The sequence below is a fragment of the Hyla sarda genome, unplaced genomic scaffold (genome assembly GCF_029499605.1).
Source record: "Hyla sarda isolate aHylSar1 unplaced genomic scaffold, aHylSar1.hap1 scaffold_188, whole genome shotgun sequence".
NCBI classification, from domain to species: Eukaryota; Metazoa; Chordata; class Amphibia; order Anura; family Hylidae; genus Hyla; species Hyla sarda.
Window position 1 is genome coordinate 194,119 of NW_026608532.1, and position 20,942 is coordinate 215,060.

The window sequence follows — 20,942 nt, forward strand, 5'->3', positions numbered from 1 at the left end:
AAAATCAGTATAAATCCTTAGAAAATTATCCCCCAGTGTCTCCATCTGCTGGCGGTATTGAATAAGCATTGCTGCACTGATGGGGTATGCATTAGACGAAAAAAAAGAAGAAAAAGAAGAATAATACGCCCAGAAAAGAGGCGAAAAGGAGAAAAACGTAAAAAAACGTGAAAAAAAAGTAAGAGGAAGAGAAGGGAAAAAAAGGTGGAAATGGGTTTAAAAGTGATTTCGGCGGAGAATATATATATATATATATATATATATATATATATATATATATACGCGCACACACACACATATATATAAACGTATTCTCCGTTGAGATATTGCAGCCGCTGCTGTGTCCAGGCCCAGGAGCCTTAGCACTGTGCTGTGATGTCACTCAATACCACTGACATCACTAGGTGTAAACAACATCTCTCCTTTGCTGTGTATGTGACTATGGAGCTGTTTGGTGATGTCGTCTATTATGGCCTTCATAGAAGCAACAGGAGATTGTTGCATCCATCTAGAACCCTCAGAACTACAGTGCTATGATGTCACTCACTTCCACAGGCCTTGCAGAGTGTAAACAACAACAACCCAGCTTTGTTGTGTATGTAACCATAGGGATTTGTGATGTCACCTAGAACCTTCACAGCAGCGACAGCTTTATGAGGAGCATCAGCACTGCTCTGCCTGAGCAGAACCATCACCGCCATAGGTTGTCAAATAACCCGGGTTTAACCCACACAGGTAAGTCCAATGGGGTGCAGGCATGTCCTCTATGCTTACAGCTTCCCGTGGGTGTTGGTTTGATACCGTTTGGGGACAGCCAAGGAGGCATCTGCAGGCAACAAAGGTAGGTGTGTGCTTGTGTGTGTGTTTCCTATGCAGATCCTAAGCCCAGTGTCACATGCAAGTAGGAGGAGTAAGAAGGGTTCCTGGCAAATCCGGGTTATGGATTGCATTTAAAAAGGCCCCGTGGGAGTGCAATGGGCCCCTGTCTTGCTGCTTAGCAATAATGGTATGGGTTTAGGTTCTGCTGTGTGTACTGGTGGTTGACTGCCCCCCAGCCCAGAGTGTGCATGGAAAATTGTCTGGCAGCCTCCCTGACAGCAAGCAGTGATAGTGCCCATGAAGGGGACCTTGTTGGGCCCGCCCCTTTCACGGTTATCGCTTCTCGGCCTTTTGGCTAAGATCAAGTGTAGTATCTGTTCTTATCAGTTTAATATCTGATACGTCCCCTATCTGGGGACCATATATTAAATGGATTTTTGAGAACGGGGGCCGATTTCGAAGCTTGCTTCCGTCGCCCTATGCATTGACCCGATATGGCAGTATCTTCGGGTACAGTGCACCACCCCCTTACAGGGTTAAAAAGAAAGATTCCTACTTTCATTGCTACCTGCTTGCTGGCTAGCCAGCTAGCCAGCCCTGTGGGCCTTGCTGCTGCTGCTGCTGCTGCAGCCAAAAAACAAAAGGTGGTGCTGCTGCTGCTTCTGCTTCTGCTTGTGTCTGGCCGCTGTTGGAGCGTCCAGGCACAGGACTTCTGCTGCTGCTGACTAAATGGCCTCCTTAATTGGATCATTTGAGTAGCCAGCACACCTGTGCAGGTAGGGCATGACATGATAGGCAGCTGCCTTGATAGCGGGTGGGTGCTGAATGTTCCTAATTGACAAAATAAGATTAATGCTTATGAAGAAATATAAAATCTCATCCCTTCCCCAATATCGCGCCACACCCCTACCCCTTAATTCCCTGGTTGAACTTGATGGACATATGTCTTTTTTCGACCGTACTAACTATGTAACTATGTAACATAACATGGGGGGGGGGGGGTCTCCTGGCTGTTCACACAGGTGTGTCATTGCTGTACATTGACCATGCATTGCTTCTGTGGTATTGCAAAGGCAAAGACAAATGCTTCCAGCCATCCATTGCACTAATGGATTGGTCATCAGCTGGCTGTCTATGTCCCGCATCAATATAGACCAAAGTACAGAGGGTTAGGCTATGCTATTGTGCACCTACCTGATGCATCAGAAGGTGCGAGGCCTTTGCTAAATTCTGTGCACAGACTTTGAGATCTATGCTTTAGACTGTATCTAAACCTGCTCCAACATGGACTGACATTCTGGCCTACTTTCAGCCGATGCGACTTGTCTGTCGCTGAACAGTCGCTTTTTATGTATTCAGCACCTATGTATAATGTTGTAAAAATGCTCTAGAAGCTAAAGTCGCAGAAATGTCACACATATTTGGCCTGCAACTTTCTGTGCGACAAATTCAGACAGGAAAAATCAGTATAAATCCTTAGAAAATTATCCCCCAGTGTCTCCATCTGCTGGCGGTATTGAATAAGCATTGCTGCACTGATGGGGTATGCATTAGACGAAAAAAAAGAAGAAAAAGAAGAATAATACGCCCAGAAAAGAGGCGAAAAGGAGAAAAACGTAAAAAAACGTGAAAAAAAAGTAAGAGGAAGAGAAGGGAAAAAAAGGTGGAAATGGGTTTAAAAGTGATTTCGGCGGAGAAATATATATATATATATATATATATATATATATATATATATATATACGCGCACACACACACATATATATAAACGTATTCTCCGTTGAGATATTGCAGCCGCTGCTGTGTCCAGGCCCAGGAGCCTTAGCACTGTGCTGTGATGTCACTCAATACCACTGACATCACTAGGTGTAAACAACATCTCTCCTTTGCTGTGTATGTGACTATGGAGCTGTTTGGTGATGTCGTCTATTATGGCCTTCATAGAAGCAACAGGAGATTGTTGCATCCATCTAGAACCCTCAGAACTACAGTGCTATCATGTCACTCACTTCCACAGGCCTTGCAGAGTGTAAACAACAACAACCCAGCTTTGTTGTGTATGTAACCATAGGGATTTGTGATGTCACCTAGAACCTTCACAGCAGCGACAGCTTTATGAGGAGCATCAGCACTGCTCTGCCTGAGCAGAACCATCACCGCCATAGGTTGTCAAATAACCCGGGTTTAACCCACACAGGTAAGTCCAATGGGGTGCAGGCATGTCCTCTATGCTTACAGCTTCCCGTGGGTGTTGGTTTGATACCGTTTGGGGACAGCCAAGGAGGCATCTGCAGGCAACAAAGGTAGGTGTGTGCTTGTGTGTGTGTTTCCTATGCAGATCCTAAGCCCAGTGTCACATGCAAGTAGGAGGAGTAAGAAGGGTTCCTGGCAAATCCGGGTTATGGATTGCATTTAAAAAGGCCCCGTGGGAGTGCAATGGGCCCCTGTCTTGCTGCTTAGCAATAATGGTATGGGTTTAGGTTCTGCTGTGTGTACTGGTGGTTGACTGCCCCCCAGCCCAGAGTGTGCATGGAAAATTGTCTGGCAGCCTCCCTGACAGCAAGCAGTGATAGTGCCCATGAAGGGGACCTTGTTGGGCCCGCCCCTTTCACGGTTATCGCTTCTCGGCCTTTTGGCTAAGATCAAGTGTAGTATCTGTTCTTATCAGTTTAATATCTGATACGTCCCCTATCTGGGGACCATATATTAAATGGATTTTTGAGAACGGGGGCCGATTTCGAAGCTTGCTTCCGTCGCCCTATGCATTGACCCGATATGGCAGTATCTTCGGGTACAGTGCACCACCCCCTTACAGGGTTAAAAAGAAAGATTCCTACTTTCATTGCTACCTGCTTGCTGGCTAGCCAGCTAGCCAGCCCTGTGGGCCTTGCTGCTGCTGCTGCTGCAGCCAAAAAACAAAAGGTGGTGCTGCTGCTGCTTCTGCTTCTGCTTGTGTCTGGCCGCTGTTGGAGCGTCCAGGCACAGGACTTCTGCTGCTGCTGACTAAATGGCCTCCTTAATTGGATCATTTGAGTAGCCAGCACACCTGTGCAGGTAGGGCATGACATGATAGGCAGCTGCCTTGATAGCGGGTGGGTGCTGAATGTTCCTAATTGACAAAATAAGATTAATGCTTATGAAGAAATATAAAATCTCATCCCTTCCCCAATATCGCGCCACACCCCTACCCCTTAATTCCCTGGTTGAACTTGATGGACATATGTCTTTTTTCGACCGTACTAACTATGTAACTATGTAACATAACATGGGGGGGGGGGGGGTCTCCTGGCTGTTCACACAGGTGTGTCATTGCTGTACATTGACCATGCATTGCTTCTGTGGTATTGCAAAGGCAAAGACAAATGCTTCCAGCCATCCATTGCACTAATGGATTGGTCATCAGCTGGCTGTCTATGTCCCGCATCAATATAGACCAAAGTACAGAGGGTTAGGCTATGCTATTGTGCACCTACCTGATGCATCAGAAGGTGCGAGGCCTTTGCTAAATTCTGTGCACAGACTTTGAGATCTATGCTTTAGACTGTATCTAAACCTGCTCCAACATGGACTGACATTCTGGCCTACTTTCAGCCGATGCGACTTGTCTGTCGCTGAACAGTCGCTTTTTATGTATTCAGCACCTATGTATAATGTTGTAAAAATGCTCTAGAAGCTAAAGTCGCAGAAATGTCACACATATTTGGCCTGCAACTTTCTGTGCGACAAATTCAGACAGGAAAAATCAGTATAAATCCTTAGAAAATTATCCCCCAGTGTCTCCATCTGCTGGTGGTATTGAATAAGCATTGCTGCACTGATGGGGTATGCATTAGACGAAAAAAAAGAAGAAAAAGAAGAATAATACGCCCAGAAAAGAGGCGAAAAGGAGAAAAACGTAAAAAAACGTGAAAAAAAAGTAAGAGGAAGAGAAGGGAAAAAAAGGTGGAAATGGGTTTAAAAGTGATTTCGGCGGAGAATATATATATATATATATATATATATATATATATATATATATATATATACGCGCACACACACACATATATATAAACGTATTCTCCGTTGAGATATTGCAGCCGCTGCTGTGTCCAGGCCCAGGAGCCTTAGCACTGTGCTGTGATGTCACTCAATACCACTGACATCACTAGGTGTAAACAACATCTCTCCTTTGCTGTGTATGTGACTATGGAGCTGTTTGGTGATGTCGTCTATTATGGCCTTCATAGAAGCAACAGGAGATTGTTGCATCCATCTAGAACCCTCAGAACTACAGTGCTATGATGTCACTCACTTCCACAGGCCTTGCAGAGTGTAAACAACAACAACCCAGCTTTGTTGTGTATGTAACCATAGGGATTTGTGATGTCACCTAGAACCTTCACAGCAGCGACAGCTTTATGAGGAGCATCAGCACTGCTCTGCCTGAGCAGAACCATCACCGCCATAGGTTGTCAAATAACCCGGGTTTAACCCACACAGGTAAGTCCAATGGGGTGCAGGCATGTCCTCTATGCTTACAGCTTCCCGTGGGTGTTGGTTTGATACCGTTTGGGGACAGCCAAGGAGGCATCTGCAGGCAACAAAGGTAGGTGTGTGCTTGTGTGTGTGTTTCCTATGCAGATCCTAAGCCCAGTGTCACATGCAAGTAGGAGGAGTAAGAAGGGTTCCTGGCAAATCCGGGTTATGGATTGCATTTAAAAAGGCCCCGTGGGAGTGCAATGGGCCCCTGTCTTGCTGCTTAGCAATAATGGTATGGGTTTAGGTTCTGCTGTGTGTACTGGTGGTTGACTGCCCCCCAGCCCAGAGTGTGCATGGAAAATTGTCTGGCAGCCTCCCTGACAGCAAGCAGTGATAGTGCCCATGAAGGGGACCTTGTTGGGCCCGCCCCTTTCACGGTTATCGCTTCTCGGCCTTTTGGCTAAGATCAAGTGTAGTATCTGTTCTTATCAGTTTAATATCTGATACGTCCCCTATCTGGGGACCATATATTAAATGGATTTTTGAGAACGGGGGCCGATTTCGAAGCTTGCTTCCGTCGCCCTATGCATTGACCCGATATGGCAGTATCTTCGGGTACAGTGCACCACCCCCTTACAGGGTTAAAAAGAAAGATTCCTACTTTCATTGCTACCTGCTTGCTGGCTAGCCAGCTAGCCAGCCCTGTGGGCCTTGCTGCTGCTGCTGCTGCAGCCAAAAAACAAAAGGTGGTGCTGCTGCTGCTTCTGCTTCTGCTTGTGTCTGGCCGCTGTTGGAGCGTCCAGGCACAGGACTTCTGCTGCTGCTGACTAAATGGCCTCCTTAATTGGATCATTTGAGTAGCCAGCACACCTGTGCAGGTAGGGCATGACATGATAGGCAGCTGCCTTGATAGCGGGTGGGTGCTGAATGTTCCTAATTGACAAAATAAGATTAATGCTTATGAAGAAATATAAAATCTCATCCCTTCCCCAATATCGCGCCACACCCCTACCCCTTAATTCCCTGGTTGAACTTGATGGACATATGTCTTTTTTCGACCGTACTAACTATGTAACTATGTAACATAACATGGGGGGGGGGGGTCTCCTGGCTGTTCACACAGGTGTGTCATTGCTGTACATTGACCATGCATTGCTTCTGTGGTATTGTGCAAAGGCAAAGACAAATGCTTCCAGCCATCCATTGCACTAATGGATTGGTCATCAGCTGGCTGTCTATGTCCCGCATCAATATAGACCAAAGTACAGAGGGTTAGGCTATGCTATTGTGCACCTACCTGATGCATCAGAAGGTGCGAGGCCCTTGCTAAATTCTGTGCACAGACTTTGAGATCTATGCTTTAGACTGTATCTAAACCTGCTCCAACATGGACTGACATTCTGGCCTACTTTCAGCCGATGCGACTTGTCTGTCGCTGAACAGTCGCTTTTTATGTATTCAGCACCTATGTATAATGTTGTAAAAATGCTCTAGAAGCTAAAGTCGCAGAAATGTCACACATATTTGGCCTGCAACTTTCTGTGCGACAAATTCAGACAGGAAAAATCAGTATAAATCCTTAGAAAATTATCCCCCAGTGTCTCCATCTGCTGGCGGTATTGAATAAGCATTGCTGCACTGATGGGGTATGCATTAGACGAAAAAAAAGAAGAAAAAGAAGAATAATACGCCCAGAAAAGAGGCGAAAAGGAGAAAAACGTAAAAAAACGTGAAAAAAAAGTAAGAGGAAGAGAAGGGAAAAAAAGGTGGAAATGGGTTTAAAAGTGATTTCGGCGGAGAAATATATATATATATATATATATATATATATATATATATATATATATATGCGCACACACACACATAGATATAAACGTATTCTCCGTTGAGATATTGCAGCCGCTGCTGTGTCCAGGCCCAGGAGCCTTAGCACTGTGCTGTGATGTCACTCAATACCACTGACATCACTAGGTGTAAACAACATCTCTCCTTTGCTGTGTATGTGACTATGGAGCTGTTTGGTGATGTCGTCTATTATGGCCTTCATAGAAGCAACAGGAGATTGTTGCATCCATCTAGAACCCTCAGAACTACAGTGCTATGATGTCACTCACTTCCACAGGCCTTGCAGAGTGTAAACAACAACAACCCAGCTTTGTTGTGTATGTAACCATAGGGATTTGTGATGTCACCTAGAACCTTCACAGCAGCGACAGCTTTATGAGGAGCATCAGCACTGCTCTGCCTGAGCAGAACCATCACCGCCATAGGTTGTCAAATAACCCGGGTTTAACCCACACAGGTAAGTCCAATGGGGTGCAGGCATGTCCTCTATGCTTACAGCTTCCCGTGGGTGTTGGTTTGATACCGTTTGGGGACAGCCAAGGAGGCATCTGCAGGCAACAAAGGTAGGTGTGTGCTTGTGTGTGTGTTTCCTATGCAGATCCTAAGCCCAGTGTCACATGCAAGTAGGAGGAGTAAGAAGGGTTCCTGGCAAATCCGGGTTATGGATTGCATTTAAAAAGGCCCCGTGGGAGTGCAATGGGCCCCTGTCTTGCTGCTTAGCAATAATGGTATGGGTTTAGGTTCTGCTGTGTGTACTGGTGGTTGACTGCCCCCCAGCCCAGAGTGTGCATGGAAAATTGTCTGGCAGCCTCCCTGACAGCAAGCAGTGATAGTGCCCATGAAGGGGACCTTGTTGGGCCCGCCCCTTTCACGGTTATCGCTTCTCGGCCTTTTGGCTAAGATCAAGTGTAGTATCTGTTCTTATCAGTTTAATATCTGATACGTCCCCTATCTGGGGACCATATATTAAATGGATTTTTGAGAACGGGGGCCGATTTCGAAGCTTGCTTCCGTCGCCCTATGCATTGACCCGATATGGCAGTATCTTCGGGTACAGTGCACCACCCCCTTACAGGGTTAAAAAGAAAGATTCCTACTTTCATTGCTACCTGCTTGCTGGCTAGCCAGCTAGCCAGCCCTGTGGGCCTTGCTGCTGCTGCTGCTGCAGCCAAAAAACAAAAGGTGCTGCTGCTGCTGCTTCTGCTTCTGCTTGTGTCTGGCCGCTGTTGGAGCGTCCAGGCACAGGACTTCTGCTGCTGCTGACTAAATGGCCTCCTTAATTGGATCATTTGAGTAGCCAGCACACCTGTGCAGGTAGGGCATGACATGATAGGCAGCTGCCTTGATAGCGGGTGGGTGCTGAATGTTCCTAATTGACAAAATAAGATTAATGCTTATGAAGAAATATAAAATCTCATCCCTTCCCCAATATCGCGCCACACCCCTACCCCTTAATTCCCTGGTTGAACTTGATGGACATATGTCTTTTTTCGACCGTACTAACTATGTAACTATGTAACATAACATGGGGGGGGGGGGGTCTCCTGGCTGTTCACACAGGTGTGTCATTGCTGTACATTGACCATGCATTGCTTCTGTGGTATTGCAAAGGCAAAGACAAATGCTTCCAGCCATCCATTGCACTAATGGATTGGTCATCAGCTGGCTGTCTATGTCCCGCATCAATATAGACCAAAGTACAGAGGGTTAGGCTATGCTATTGTGCACCTACCTGATGCATCAGAAGGTGCGAGGCCCTTGCTAAATTCTGTGCACAGACTTTGAGATCTATGCTTTAGACTGTATCTAAACCTGCTCCAACATGGACTGACATTCTGGCCTACTTTCAGCCGATGCGACTTGTCTGTCGCTGAACAGTCGCTTTTTATGTATTCAGCACCTATGTATAATGTTGTAAAAATGCTCTAGAAGCTAAAGTCGCAGAAATGTCACACATATTTGGCCTGCAACTTTCTGTGCGACAAATTCAGACAGGAAAAATCAGTATAAATCCTTAGAAAATCATCCCCCAGTGTCTCCATCTGCTGGCGGTATTGAATAAGCATTGCTGCACTGATGGGGTATGCATTAGACGAAAAAAAAGAAGAAAAAGAAGAATAATACGCCCAGAAAAGAGGCGAAAAGGAGAAAAACGTAAAAAAACGTGAAAAAAAAGTAAGAGGAAGAGAAGGGAAAAAAAGGTGGAAATGGGTTTAAAAGTGATTTCGGCGGAGAAATATATATATATATATATATATATATATATATATATATATATACGCGCACACACACACATATATATAAACGTATTCTCCGTTGAGATATTGCAGCCGCTGCTGTGTCCAGGCCCAGGAGCCTTAGCACTGTGCTGTGATGTCACTCAATACCACTGACATCACTAGGTGTAAACAACATCTCTCCTTTGCTGTGTATGTGACTATGGAGCTGTTTGGTGATGTCGTCTATTATGGCCTTCATAGAAGCAACAGGAGATTGTTGCATCCATCTAGAACCCTCAGAACTACAGTGCTATGATGTCACTCACTTCCACAGGCCTTGCAGAGTGTAAACAACAACAACCCAGCTTTGTTGTGTATGTAACCATAGGGATTTGTGATGTCACCTAGAACCTTCACAGCAGCGACAGCTTTATGAGGAGCATCAGCACTGCTCTGCCTGAGCAGAACCATCACCGCCATAGGTTGTCAAATAACCCGGGTTTAACCCACACAGGTAAGTCCAATGGGGTGCAGGCATGTCCTCTATGCTTACAGCTTCCCGTGGGTGTTGGTTTGATACCGTTTGGGGACAGCCAAGGAGGCATCTGCAGGCAACAAAGGTAGGTGTGTGCTTGTGTGTGTGTTTCCTATGCAGATCCTAAGCCCAGTGTCACATGCAAGTAGGAGGAGTAAGAAGGGTTCCTGGCAAATCCGGGTTATGGATTGCATTTAAAAAGGCCCCGTGGGAGTGCAATGGGCCCCTGTCTTGCTGCTTAGCAATAATGGTATGGGTTTAGGTTCTGCTGTGTGTACTGGTAATTGACTGCCCCCCAGCCCAGAGTGTGCATGGAAAATTGTCTGGCAGCCTCCCTGACAGCAAGCAGTGATAGTGCCCATGAAGGGGACCTTGTTGGGCCCGCCCCTTTCACGGTTATCGCTTCTCGGCCTTTTGGCTAAGATCAAGTGTAGTATCTGTTCTTATCAGTTTAATATCTGATACGTCCCCTATCTGGGGACCATATATTAAATGGATTTTTGAGAACGGGGGCCGATTTCGAAGCTTGCTTCCGTCGCCCTATGCATTGACCCGATATGGCAGTATCTTCGGGTACAGTGCACCACCCCCTTACAGGGTTAAAAAGAAAGATTCCTACTTTCATTGCTACCTGCTTGCTGGCTAGCCAGCTAGCCAGCCCTGTGGGCCTTGCTGCTGCTGCTGCTGCAGCCAAAAAACAAAAGGTGCTGCTGCTGCTGCTTCTGCTTCTGCTTGTGTCTGGCCGCTGTTGGAGCGTCCAGGCACAGGACTTCTGCTGCTGCTGACTAAATGGCCTCCTTAATTGGATCATTTGAGTAGCCAGCACACCTGTGCAGGTAGGGCATGACATGATAGGCAGCTGCCTTGATAGCGGGTGGGTGCTGAATGTTCCTAATTGACAAAATAAGATTAATGCTTATGAAGAAATATAAAATCTCATCCCTTCCCCAATATCGCGCCACACCCCTACCCCTTAATTCCCTGGTTGAACTTGATGGACATATGTCTTTTTTCGACCGTACTAACTATGTAACTATGTAACATAACATGGGGGGGGGGGGGTCTCCTGGCTGTTCACACAGGTGTGTCATTGCTGTACATTGACCATGCATTGCTTCTGTGGTATTGCAAAGGCAAAGACAAATGCTTCCAGCCATCCATTGCACTAATGGATTGGTCATCAGCTGGCTGTCTATGTCCCGCATCAATATAGACCAAAGTACAGAGGGTTAGGCTATGCTATTGTGCACCTACCTGATGCATCAGAAGGTGCGAGGCCCTTGCTAAATTCTGTGCACAGACTTTGAGATCTATGCTTTAGACTGTATCTAAACCTGCTCCAACATGGACTGACATTCTGGCCTACTTTCAGCCGATGCGACTTGTCTGTCGCTGAACAGTCGCTTTTTATGTATTCAGCACCTATGTATAATGTTGTAAAAATGCTCTAGAAGCTAAAGTCGCAGAAATGTCACACATATTTGGCCTGCAACTTTCTGTGCGACAAATTCAGACAGGAAAAATCAGTATAAATCCTTAGAAAATTATCCCCCAGTGTCTCCATCTGCTGGCGGTATTGAATAAGCATTGCTGCACTGATGGGGTATGCATTAGACGAAAAAAAAGAAGAAAAAGAAGAATAATACGCCCAGAAAAGAGGCGAAAAGGAGAAAAACGTAAAAAAACGTGAAAAAAAAGTAAGAGGAAGAGAAGGGAAAAAAAGGTGGAAATGGGTTTAAAAGTGATTTCGGCGGAGAAATATATATATATATATATATATATATATATATATATATATATATACGCGCACACACACACATATATATAAACGTATTCTCCGTTGAGATATTGCAGCCGCTGCTGTGTCCAGGCCCAGGAGCCTTAGCACTGTGCTGTGATGTCACTCAATACCACTGACATCACTAGGTGTAAACAACATCTCTCCTTTGCTGTGTATGTGACTATGGAGCTGTTTGGTGATGTCGTCTATTATGGCCTTCATAGAAGCAACAGGAGATTGTTGCATCCATCTAGAACCCTCAGAACTACAGTGCTATGATGTCACTCACTTCCACAGGCCTTGCAGAGTGTAAACAACAACAACCCAGCTTTGTTGTGTATGTAACCATAGGGATTTGTGATGTCACCTAGAACCTTCACAGCAGCGACAGCTTTATGAGGAGCATCAGCACTGCTCTGCCTGAGCAGAACCATCACCGCCATAGGTTGTCAAATAACCCGGGTTTAACCCACACAGGTAAGTCCAATGGGGTGCAGGCATGTCCTCTATGCTTACAGCTTCCCGTGGGTGTTGGTTTGATACCGTTTGGGGACAGCCAAGGAGGCATCTGCAGGCAACAAAGGTAGGTGTGTGCTTGTGTGTGTGTTTCCTATGCAGATCCTAAGCCCAGTGTCACATGCAAGTAGGAGGAGTAAGAAGGGTTCCTGGCAAATCCGGGTTATGGATTGCATTTAAAAAGGCCCCGTGGGAGTGCAATGGGCCCCTGTCTTGCTGCTTAGCAATAATGGTATGGGTTTAGGTTCTGCTGTGTGTACTGGTGGTTGACTGCCCCCCAGCCCAGAGTGTGCATGGAAAATTGTCTGGCAGCCTCCCTGACAGCAAGCAGTGATAGTGCCCATGAAGGGGACCTTGTTGGGCCCGCCCCTTTCACGGTTATCGCTTCTCGGCCTTTTGGCTAAGATCAAGTGTAGTATCTGTTCTTATCAGTTTAATATCTGATACGTCCCCTATCTGGGGACCATATATTAAATGGATTTTTGAGAACGGGGGCCGATTTCGAAGCTTGCTTCCGTCGCCCTATGCATTGACCCGATATGGCAGTATCTTCGGGTACAGTGCACCACCCCCTTACAGGGTTAAAAAGAAAGATTCCTACTTTCATTGCTACCTGCTTGCTGGCTAGCCAGCTAGCCAGCCCTGTGGGCCTTGCTGCTGCTGCTGCTGCTGCAGCCAAAAAACAAAAGGTGGTGCTGCTGCTGCTTCTGCTTCTGCTTGTGTCTGGCCGCTGTTGGAGCGTCCAGGCACAGGACTTCTGCTGCTGCTGACTAAATGGCCTCCTTAATTGGATCATTTGAGTAGCCAGCACACCTGTGCAGGTAGGGCATGACATGATAGGCAGCTGCCTTGATAGCGGGTGGGTGCTGAATGTTCCTAATTGACAAAATAAGATTAATGCTTATGAAGAAATATAAAATCTCATCCCTTCCCCAATATCGCGCCACACCCCTACCCCTTAATTCCCTGGTTGAACTTGATGGACATATGTCTTTTTTCGACCGTACTAACTATGTAACTATGTAACATAACATGGGGGGGGGGGGTCTCCTGGCTGTTCACACAGGTGTGTCATTGCTGTACATTGACCATGCATTGCTTCTGTGGTATTGCAAAGGCAAAGACAAATGCTTCCAGCCATCCATTGCACTAATGGATTGGTCATCAGCTGGCTGTCTATGTCCCGCATCAATATAGACCAAAGTACAGAGGGTTAGGCTATGCTATTGTGCACCTACCTGATGCATCAGAAGGTGCGAGGCCCTTGCTAAATTCTGTGCACAGACTTTGAGATCTATGCTTTAGACTGTATCTAAACCTGCTCCAACATGGACTGACATTCTGGCCTACTTTCAGCCGATGCGACTTGTCTGTCGCTGAACAGTCGCTTTTTATGTATTCAGCACCTATGTATAATGTTGTAAAAATGCTCTAGAAGCTAAAGTCGCAGAAATGTCACACATATTTGGCCTGCAACTTTCTGTGCGACAAATTCAGACAGGAAAAATCAGTATAAATCCTTAGAAAATTATCCCCCAGTGTCTCCATCTGCTGGCGGTATTGAATAAGCATTGCTGCACTGATGGGGTATGCATTAGACGAAAAAAAAGAAGAAAAAGAAGAATAATACGCCCAGAAAAGAGGCGAAAAGGAGAAAAACGTAAAAAAACGTGAAAAAAAAGTAAGAGGAAGAGAAGGGAAAAAAAGGTGGAAATGGGTTTAAAAGTGATTTCGGCGGAGAAATATATATATATATATATATATATATATATATATACGCGCACACACACACATATATATAAACGTATTCTCCGTTGAGATATTGCAGCCGCTGCTGTGTCCAGGCCCAGGAGCCTTAGCACTGTGCTGTGATGTCACTCAATACCACTGACATCACTAGGTGTAAACAACATCTCTCCTTTGCTGTGTATGTGACTATGGAGCTGTTTGGTGATGTCGTCTATTATGGCCTTCATAGAAGCAACAGGAGATTGTTGCATCCATCTAGAACCCTCAGAACTACAGTGCTATGATGTCACTCACTTCCACAGGCCTTGCAGAGTGTAAACAACAACAACCCAGCTTTGTTGTGTATGTAACCATAGGGATTTGTGATGTCACCTAGAACCTTCACAGCAGCGACAGCTTTATGAGGAGCATCAGCACTGCTCTGCCTGAGCAGAACCATCACCGCCATAGGTTGTCAAATAACCCGGGTTTAACCCACACAGGTAAGTCCAATGGGGTGCAGGCATGTCCTCTATGCTTACAGCTTCCCGTGGGTGTTGGTTTGATACCGTTTGGGGACAGCCAAGGAGGCATCTGCAGGCAACAAAGGTAGGTGTGTGCTTGTGTGTGTGTTTCCTATGCAGATCCTAAGCCCAGTGTCACATGCAAGTAGGAGGAGTAAGAAGGGTTCCTGGCAAATCCGGGTTATGGATTGCATTTAAAAAGGCCCCGTGGGAGTGCAATGGGCCCCTGTCTTGCTGCTTAGCAATAATGGTATGGGTTTAGGTTCTGCTGTGTGTACTGGTGGTTGACTGCCCCCCAGCCCAGAGTGTGCATGGAAAATTGTCTGGCAGCCTCCCTGACAGCAAGCAGTGATAGTGCCCATGAAGGGGACCTTGTTGGGCCCGCCCCTTTCACGGTTATCGCTTCTCGGCCTTTTGGCTAAGATCAAGTGTAGTATCTGTTCTTATCAGTTTAATATCTGATACGTCCCCTATCTGGGGACCATATATTAAATGGATTTTTGAGAACGGGGGCCGATTTCGAAGCTTGCTTCCGTCGCCCTATGCATTGACCCGATATGGCAGTATCTTCGGGTACAGTGCACCACCCCCTTACAGGGTTAAAAAGAAAGATTCCTACTTTCATTGCTACCTGCTTGCTGGCTAGCCAGCTAGCCAGCCCTGTGGGCCTTGCTGCTGCTGCTGCTGCAGCCAAAAAACAAAAGGTGGTGCTGCTGCTGCTTCTGCTTGTGTCTGGCCGCTGTTGGAGCGTCCAGGCACAGGACTTCTGCTGCTGCTGACTAAATGGCCTCCTTAATTGGATCATTTGAGTAGCCAGCACACCTGTGCAGGTAGGGCATGACATGATAGGCAGCTGCCTTGATAGCGGGTGGGTGCTGAATGTTCCTAATTGACAAAATAAGATTAATGCTTATGAAGAAATATAAAATCTCATCCCTTCCCCAATATCGCGCCACACCCCTACCCCTTAATTCCCTGGTTGAACTTGATGGACATATGTCTTTTTTCGACCGTACTAACTATGTAACTATGTAACATAACATGGGGGGGGGGGGGTCTCCTGGCTGTTCACACAGGTGTGTCATTGCTGTACATTGACCATGCATTGCTTCTGTGGTATTGCAAAGGCAAAGACAAATGCTTCCAGCCATCCATTGCACTAATGGATTGGTCATCAGCTGGCTGTCTATGTCCCGCATCAATATAGACCAAAGTACAGAGGGTTAGGCTATGCTATTGTGCACCTACCTGATGCATCAGAAGGTGCGAGGCCCTTGCTAAATTCTGTGCACAGACTTTGAGATCTATGCTTTAGACTGTATCTAAACCTGCTCCAACATGGACTGACATTCTGGCCTACTTTCAGCCGATGCGACTTGTCTGTCGCTGAACAGTCGCTTTTTATGTATTCAGCACCTATGTATAATGTTGTAAAAATGCTCTAGAAGCTAAAGTCGCAGAAATGTCACACATATTTGGCCTGCAACTTTCTGTGCGACAAATTCAGACAGGAAAAATCAGTATAAATCCTTAGAAAATTATCCCCCAGTGTCTCCATCTGCTGGCGGTATTGAATAAGCATTGCTGCACTGATGGGGTATGCATTAGACGAAAAAAAAGAAGAAAAAGAAGAATAATACGCCCAGAAAAGAGGCGAAAAGGAGAAAAACGTAAAAAAACGTGAAAAAAAAGTAAGAGGAAGAGAAGGGAAAAAAAGGTGGAAATGGGTTAAAAGTGATTTCGGCGGAGAATATATATATATATATATATATATATATATATATATATATATATACGCGCACACACACACATATATATAAACGTATTCTCCGTTGAGATATTGCAGCCGCTGCTGTGTCCAGGCCCAGGAGCCTTAGCACTGTGCTGTGATGTCACTCAATACCACTGACATCACTAGGTGTAAACAACATCTCTCCTTTGCTGTGTATGTGACTATGGAGCTGTTTGGTGATGTCGTCTATTATGGCCTTCATAGAAGCAACAGGAGATTGTTGCATCCATCTAGAACCCTCAGAACTACAGTGCTATGATGTCACTCACTTCCACAGGCCTTGCAGAGTGTAAACAACAACAACCCAGCTTTGTTGTGTATGTAACCATAGGGATTTGTGATGTCACCTAGAACCTTCACAGCAGCGACAGCTTTATGAGGAGCATCAGCACTGCTCTGCCTGAGCAGAACCATCACCGCCATAGGTTGTCAAATAACCCGGGTTTAACCCACACAGGTAAGTCCAATGGGGTGCAGGCATGTCCTCTATGCTTACAGCTTCCCGTGGGTGTTGGTTTGATACCGTTTGGGGACAGCCAAGGAGGCATCTGCAGGCAACAAAGGTAGGTGTGTGCTTGTGTGTGTGTTTCCTATGCAGATCCTAAGCCCAGTGTCACATGCAAGTAGGAGGAGTAAGAAGGGTTCCTGGCAAATCCGGGTTATGGATTGCATTTAAAAAGGCCCCGTGGGAGTGCAATGGGCCCCTGTCTTGCTGCTTAGCAATAATGGTATGGGTTTAGGTTCTGCTGTGTGTACTGGTGGTTGACTGCCCCCCAGCCCAGAGTGTGCATGGAAAATTGTCTGGCAGCCTCCCTGACAGCAAGCAGTGATAGTGCCCATGAAGGGGACCTTGTTGGGCCCGCCCCTTTCACGGTTATCGCTTCTCGGCCTTTTGGCTAAGATCAAGTGTAGTATCTGTTCTTATCAGTTTAATATCTGATACGTCCCCTATCTGGGGACCATATATTAAATGGATTTTTGAGAACGGGGGCCGATTTCGAAGCTTGCTTCCGTCGCCCTATGCATTGACCCGATATGGCAGTATCTTCGGGTACAGTGCACCACCCCCTTACAGGGTTAAAAAGAAAGATTCCTACTTTCATTGCTACCTGCTTGCTGGCTAGCCAGCTAGCCAGCCCTGTGGGCCTTGCTGCTGCTGCTGCTGCAGCCAAAAAACAAAAGGTGGTGCTGCTGCTGCTTCTGCTTCTGCTTGTGTCTGGCCGCTGTTGGAGCGTCCAGGCACAGGACTTCTGCTGCTGCTGACTAAATGGCCTCCTTAATTGGATCATTTGAGTAGCCAGCACACCTGTGCAGGTAGGGCATGACATGATAGGCAGCTGCCTTGATAGCGGGTGGGTGCTGAATGTTCCTAATTGACAAAATAAGATTAATGCTTATGAAGAAATATAAAATCTCATCCCTTCCCCAATATCGCGCCACACCCCTACCCCTTAATTCCCTGGTTGAACTTGATGGACATATGTCTTTTTTCGACCGTACTAACTATGTAACTATGTAACATAACATGGGGGGGGGGGGTCTCCTGGCTGTTCACACAGGTGTGTCATTGCTGTACATTGACCATGCATTGCTTCTGTGGTATTGCAAAGGCAAAGACAAATGCTTCCAGCCATCCATTGCACTAATGGATTGGTCATCAGCTGGCTGTCTATGTCCCGCATCAATATAGACCAAAGTACAGAGGGTTAGGCTATGCTATTGTGCACCTACCTGATGCATCAGAAGGTGCGAGGCCCTTGCTAAATTCTGTGCACAGACTTTGAGATCTATGCTTTAGACTGTATCTAAACCTGCTCCAACATGGACTGACATTCTGGCCTACTTTCAGCCGATGCGACTTGTCTGTCGCTGAACAGTCGCTTTTTATGTATTCAGCACCTATGTATAATGTTGTAAAAATGCTCTAGAAGCTAAAGTCGCAGAAATGTCACACATATTTGGCCTGCAACTTTCTGTGCGACAAATTCAGACAGGAAAAATCAGTATAAATCCTTAGAAAATTATCCCCCAGTGTCTCCATCTGCTGGCGGTATTGAATAAGCATTGCTGCACTGATGGGGTATGCATTAGACGAAAAAAAAGAAGAAAAAGAAGAATAATACGCCCAGAAAAGAGGCGAAAAGGAGAAAAACGTAAAAAAACGTGAAAAAAAAGTAAGAGGAAGAGAAGGGAAAAAAAGGTGGAAATGGGTTTAAAAGTGATTTCGGCGGAGATATATATATATATATATATATATATATATATATATATATATATATACGCGCACACACACACATATATATAAACGTATTCTCCGTTGAGATATTGCAGCCGCTGCTGTGTCCAGGCCCAGGAGCCTTAGCACTGTGCTGTGATGTCACTCAATACCACTGACATCACTAGGTGTAAACAACATCTCTCCTTTGCTGTGTATGTGACTATGGAGCTGTTTGGTGATGTCGTCTATTATGGCCTTCATAGAAGCAACAGGAGATTGTTGCATCCATCTAGAACCCTCAGAACTACAGTGCTATGATGTCACTCACTTCCACAGGCCTTGCAGAGTGTAAACAACAACAACCCAGCTTTGTTGTGTATGTAACCATAGGGATTTGTGATGTCACCTAGAACCTTCACAGCAGCGACAGCTTTATGAGGAGCATCAGCACTGCTCTGCCTGAGCAGAACCATCACCGCCATAGGTTGTCAAATAACCCGGGTTTAACCCACACAGGTAAGTCCAATGGGGTGCAGGCATGTCCTCTATGCTTACAGCTTCCCGTGGGTGTTGGTTTGATACCGTTTGGGGACAGCCAAGGAGGCATCTGCAGGCAACAAAGGTAGGTGTGTGCTTGTGTGTGTGTTTCCTATGCAGATCCTAAGCCCAGTGTCACATGCAAGTAGGAGGAGTAAGAAGGGTTCCTGGCAAATCCGGGTTATGGATTGCATTTAAAAAGGCCCCGTGGGAGTGCAATGGGCCCCTGTCTTGCTGCTTAGCAATAATGGTATGGGTTTAGGTTCTGCTGTGTGTACTGGTGGTTGACTGCCCCCCAGCCCAGAGTGTGCATGGAAAATTGTCTGGCAGCCTCCCTGACAGCAAGCAGTGATAGTGCCCATGAAGGGGACCTTGTTGGGCCCGCCCCTTTCACGGTTATCGCTTCTCGGCCTTTTGGCTAAGATCAAGTGTAGTATCTGTTCTTATCAGTTTAATATCTGATACGTCCCCTATCTGGGGACCATATATTAAATGGATTTTTGAGAACGGGGGCCGATTTCGAAGCTTGCTTCCGTCGCCCTATGCATTGACCCGATATGGCAGTATCTTCGGGTACAGTGCACCACCCCCTTACAGGGTTAAAAAGAAAGATTCCTACTTTCATTGCTACCTGCTTGCTGGCTAGCCAGCTAGCCAGCCCTGTGGGCCTTGCTGCTGCTGCTGCTGCAGCCAAAAAACAAAAGGTGGTGCTGCTGCTGCTTCTGCTTCTGCTTGTGTCTGGCCGCTGTTGGAGCGTCCAGGCACAGGACTTCTGCTGCTGCTGACTAAATGGCCTCCTTAATTGGATCATTTGAGTAGCCAGCACACCTGTGCAGGTAGGGCATGACATGATAGGCAGCTGCCTTGATAGCGGGTGGGTGCTGAATGTTCCTAATTGACAAAATAAGATTAATGCTTATGAAGAAATATAAAATCTCATCCCTTCCCCAATATCGCGCCACACCCCTACCCCTTAATTCCCTGGTTGAACTTGATGGACATATGTCTTTTTTCGACCGTACTAACTATGTAACTATGTAACATAACATGGGGGGGGGGGGTCTCCTGGCTGTTCACACAGGTGTGTCATTGCTGTACATTGACCATGCATTGCTTCTGTGGTATTGCAAAGGCAAAGACAAATGCTTCCAGCCATCCATTGCACTAATGGATTGGTCATCAGCTGGCTGTCTATGTCCCGCATCAATATAGACCAAAGTACAGAGGGTTAGGCTATGCTATTGTGCACCTACCTGATGCATCAGAAGGTGCGAGGCCCTTGCTAAATTCTGTGCACAGACTTTGAGATCTATGCTTTAGACTGTATCTAAACCTGCTCCAACATGGACTGACATTCTGGCCTACTTTCAGCCGATGCGACTTGTCTGTCGCTGAACAGTCGCTTTTTATGTATTCAGCACCTATGTATAATGTTGTAAAAATGCTCTAGAAGCTAAAGTCGCAGAAATGTCACACATATTTGGCCTGCAACTTTCTGTGCGACAAATTCAGACAGGAAAAATCAGTATAAATCCTTAGAAAATTATCCCCCAGTGTCTCCATCTGCTGGCGGTATTGAATAAGCATTGCTGCACTGATGGGGTATGCATTAGACGAAAAAAAAGAAGAAAAAGAAGAATAATACGCCCAGAAAAGAGGCGAAAAGGAGAAAAACGTAAAAAAACGTGAAAAAAAAGTAAGAGGAAGAGAAGGGAAAAAAAGGTGGAAATGGGTTTAAAAGTGATTTCGGCGGAGAAATATATATATATATATATATATATATATATATATATATATATACGCGCACACACACACATATATATAAACGTATTCTCCGTTGAGATATTGCAGCCGCTGCTGTGTCCAGGCCCAGGAGCCTTAGCACTGTGCTGTGATGTCACTCAATACCACTGACATCACTAGGTGTAAACAACATCTCTCCTTTGCTGTGTATGTGACTATGGAGCTGTT

The 20,942-nt window shown here is 45.9% G+C and overlaps 9 non-coding genes across 9 annotated transcripts; all 9 read left to right on the forward strand.

Annotated features, from left to right (window-relative positions):
* Positions 1 to 1,154: 1,154 nt before the first annotated feature.
* LOC130315491 (U2 spliceosomal RNA) lies at positions 1,155 to 1,345 on the forward strand. The gene has a single exon (XR_008862973.1). It is a non-coding gene; the product is annotated as a U2 spliceosomal RNA (small nuclear RNA).
* Positions 1,346 to 3,435: 2,090 nt separating this feature from the next.
* LOC130315492 (U2 spliceosomal RNA) lies at positions 3,436 to 3,626 on the forward strand. The gene has a single exon (XR_008862974.1). It is a non-coding gene; the product is annotated as a U2 spliceosomal RNA (small nuclear RNA).
* Positions 3,627 to 5,717: 2,091 nt separating this feature from the next.
* On the forward strand, positions 5,718 to 5,908 carry LOC130315493 (U2 spliceosomal RNA). Its single transcript, XR_008862975.1, has one exon. It is a non-coding gene; the product is annotated as a U2 spliceosomal RNA (small nuclear RNA).
* Positions 5,909 to 7,998: 2,090 nt separating this feature from the next.
* On the forward strand, positions 7,999 to 8,189 carry LOC130315494 (U2 spliceosomal RNA). The gene has a single exon (XR_008862976.1). It is a non-coding gene; the product is annotated as a U2 spliceosomal RNA (small nuclear RNA).
* Positions 8,190 to 10,274: 2,085 nt separating this feature from the next.
* LOC130315495 (U2 spliceosomal RNA) lies at positions 10,275 to 10,465 on the forward strand. The gene has a single exon (XR_008862977.1). It is a non-coding gene; the product is annotated as a U2 spliceosomal RNA (small nuclear RNA).
* A 2,087-nt stretch (positions 10,466 to 12,552) lies between these two features.
* Positions 12,553 to 12,743, forward strand: LOC130315497 (U2 spliceosomal RNA). The gene has a single exon (XR_008862978.1). It is a non-coding gene; the product is annotated as a U2 spliceosomal RNA (small nuclear RNA).
* A 2,079-nt stretch (positions 12,744 to 14,822) lies between these two features.
* LOC130315498 (U2 spliceosomal RNA) lies at positions 14,823 to 15,013 on the forward strand. The gene has a single exon (XR_008862979.1). It is a non-coding gene; the product is annotated as a U2 spliceosomal RNA (small nuclear RNA).
* A 2,079-nt stretch (positions 15,014 to 17,092) lies between these two features.
* LOC130315499 (U2 spliceosomal RNA) lies at positions 17,093 to 17,283 on the forward strand. Its single transcript, XR_008862980.1, has one exon. It is a non-coding gene; the product is annotated as a U2 spliceosomal RNA (small nuclear RNA).
* A 2,086-nt stretch (positions 17,284 to 19,369) lies between these two features.
* Positions 19,370 to 19,560, forward strand: LOC130315500 (U2 spliceosomal RNA). The gene has a single exon (XR_008862981.1). It is a non-coding gene; the product is annotated as a U2 spliceosomal RNA (small nuclear RNA).
* Positions 19,561 to 20,942: the final 1,382 nt, after the last annotated feature.